Source organism: Chlorocebus sabaeus, chromosome X (assembly GCF_047675955.1).
Source record: "Chlorocebus sabaeus isolate Y175 chromosome X, mChlSab1.0.hap1, whole genome shotgun sequence".
Taxonomy (NCBI): domain Eukaryota; kingdom Metazoa; phylum Chordata; class Mammalia; order Primates; family Cercopithecidae; genus Chlorocebus; species Chlorocebus sabaeus.
Genome location: NC_132933.1, coordinates 101,873,741 through 101,877,143, shown reverse-complemented (window position 1 = coordinate 101,877,143; position 3,403 = coordinate 101,873,741). Strand labels below are relative to the sequence as shown.

At 35.5% G+C, this 3,403-nt stretch overlaps 1 pseudogene; it reads right to left on the bottom strand.

Annotated features, from left to right (window-relative positions):
* Window positions 1–2,335: 2,335 nt before the first annotated feature.
* On the bottom strand, window positions 2,336–3,117 carry LOC103231984 (high mobility group protein B1 pseudogene; annotated as a pseudogene).
* Window positions 3,118–3,403: the final 286 nt, after the last annotated feature.

Genomic DNA, 3,403 nt, shown 5'->3' with positions numbered 1-3,403 from the left:
TTTATATCCCCTCATAAACTAGGAGTGAGCGAGTTACTAGGAAGGATCCCAGTGTATGAATTTCCTACTTCTTACTATTTTCTTTTATCCTGGTGGTCCAAAACCAAAAATTATACCCTCTCTTATCATCCTCATAAGAATGATAATAGGCAGTATGTATCAAATGCTTATTAATCAAGTAATATTTTAAATAATTTACAAGTATTATATTGTTTATTCCCTGCAGCCACTTTATAAAGTGGCTCTTATTATTACCTCTGTTTTGCAGATGTAAAACTGAAGGCCAGAGGTCACATAGCTGGCACAAGTTCATCTAGCTGATAAGGGCTGGAACCAGAATTTGAGTTCCAGTGGTCTGACTTCAGAGTCCCTGCTCTTAGCCACGATACTATTATGCCTCCCATAGCTGGACACAGAGTTGTTTTACAATTGTTATCTGTTGTAAAATTGTTCCCTAAAGTGTACACTGTCTCTGACTCTATGGAATGACTACATGCAATGATGAGACATAATCTGTATTAGTTGTCTATTGCTACCTAATGAATTACCCCAAGACCTAGTGACTTAAAACAATGTTTATTATCTTAGTTTCTACAGATCAAGAATCTGGGCACAGCTGAGCAAGGTGCCTCTGGCTTTGGGTCCCTAACAAGGGTGCATTAAAAAATAAATTAGTTTCAAAATAATAAAAGTAATGCATATGCCTAGTTAAATATCCCAATAGTACTAAAAATATAAAATCCTACAGTCCAGAGGCAGTCTCTGTTACCAATTTATTGTGTATCCTTCCAGAACTCTTGTATAAACTTACAGATATGTAGGTGAACTGTTTTTTAACTCAGTAATTAGTAGTTTATTAGTATCTTCTAGGGCTCAGATGTTCATTATCCCTACTGAAATTACACAAACAAATGTAAATGAGAAGAATCCAAGTCGAAATTAATAACAATATAGCACTCCATCACAAAAGCATGTAAAATTACAAGAATGCTATTTTAACATACTGGCACTTTAAGAAAATGATAATATCAAAATAAACAAAATTTCCAAATTGTTTCCTAAACTGCTAAACAGATAAATATGACTAATGAATGAGTTTGGGTTTTGTAAAGAAAAATTATTTAAATAAATCACATAATTCATACTGAGTTGCAAAGGTTGTATCTTCTTTCCTCCTATTTGATTTATAAAGGGGCAAGCCTTAATATAGGAAAATGTAACCTATTTTAAACATGGCATCTTCATTTTAAAAGCTGATCCAATTAATTAAAAATACTTTTAATGGAGAGTTTTGAGTTCCCTGAGCAGTTCATATTTAGATAAATGAGAAAAGACATCTACAGTCAGCATTTTCACAGTCTTTACAAATATCAACTAAAAATGTAATAGGGCAGTCTTATATTTTAAGCTCACGCCTTTTGGGGATACGGTCTCAAGTCTTCTTTAATGTCAGAACTGCAAAATATAATTGCTGTTATATGGTAATGGGAATTAAAGAACATAGAGTCCTCATGTAAAGATTAGAATGCACTTTTCTATTTAGTGCTTCAAAGGATGGACTTTCAAAATGTTTGATCTTAATAATCTCATGCTATAAGTAGACTGATTCCTCTTCAGTTTGTAAATATAAGTGGGCTATGTGAAATTTATCAACTGATTAAGGTTTTTGAGCTTCAGTTATAGATGAAAACTATCTCAATTTAACTTTATTTACCCCCATCATGATATGCAGGGTGTGTAGACAAAAGCATTTTATCAGCTATCTATATGACAGGATCAACACTGTAATAATTCATGTGATCCAAAATGGGTAAAAGCAAAAGACTAGTTTCCCTTCAAGAAGAAAAAGTTCAGACCTATGAAAAGGACTACAATACTAATTTTAAAAATTGTATTAGAAGCATTCATAATGTCAACAAAATTGCTACAGGATTTTTTTGCAATTAAAGTGGTATTCAGTTAACAGGACAACTATTTCATATAAGCTGTACCAGAGACAACTGAAATGAAAAAACTACCATCCCCATATATAACTAATTTGTGCTGTGCACCAACAAGAACCTGCTTTAAATTCCCATGCCAATTTACAACTCCCATATCATACCAGGCAATCTGTGGCCATCTAAAGACACGTTCAGTAGTGGGATAACTACACACACACACACACACACACACATACACACACACACACGGACACTGTAAGGTTTAAAAACAAATCATGTACAGCTTATATTTTAATTTTTTCCTTTAACAGGAGTGAGTTGTGGACAGGGGACTTACATGTTTTATAGACAATAAAAAAACTGCTAGAACCAACTTATTCATTATTACCTTTTTAATTTTCATGTTCCTCTTTTTTATCCTCTTCCTTCTTTTTCTTGCTTTTTTCAGCCTTGATGACTCCCTTTTTTTGCAGCATCAGGCTTTCCTTTACCTCCAAATGCAGCAATATCCTTTTCGTATTTTTCCTTCAGCTTCACAGCCTTCTTTTCATAAGGGTGCTTGTCATCTTCAGCAGTGTAATTCCACATCTCTCCCAGTTTTTTTGCAACATCACTAACTGATAGGCCAGGATGTTCTTTGATTTTGGGGCAATCCTCAGAAGAGAACATGAAAAAGGCCAAAGGAGGCCTCTTGGGTGCATTGGGATCTTTGAACTTCATTTTGGTCTCTGCTTTTGGAGGGATATAGATTTTCATTTCTCTTTCGTAACGGGCCATGTCCATTGAGTCTTCACCCTTGCTGAGTCTTCAAATTTTCGTTTCTTTTGAGCAGACATGGTCTTCCACCTCTCTAAGCACTTCTTAGGAAACTCTGAGAAGTTGACTGAAGCATCTGGGTGCTGCTTCTTGTGCTCCTCCCAGGAAGTTTACACAAAGATTGCATATGATGTGATGACATTTTGCCTTTCAGCTTCTTAGGATCTCCTTTGCCTACATTATTTTTCCTCAGCAAGGCAGAATCACCCAGTGCCTGTTTGGCTCTCACCTGCCCTGGAGCAGTCTCTATGGAGCTCAATGTACTGCAGTGGCTGTGAGAGTGGGAGCCAGATGCAGCCTCCTCGCTCTCTCCACTCTGTAACCTGAACTTTTTCTTAAAACCAATGGAATCGTTCATGTTGCTTTGCACAGTCTCTTCTTAACTTGTTCATTAACAACATGTTCAATACATATAGGCCCACCTCATTCCGTAGCTGTTCTATTGATTGCTTTTTCCTGAGGCCTAAACAAAGAAGATAGCTAGAGTTGGAACTCACTTTCCTCATTTATACAATGAGAAAAATAACAAACCTTAAGCTTGTTAATAACACTGTTATGAAGATTAAACTAATGCATGTAAGGTATTTAGAATGGTGTCTCACATATAGTAAGCATGAAATAAGTATTGACATTTCTTGTTAGTT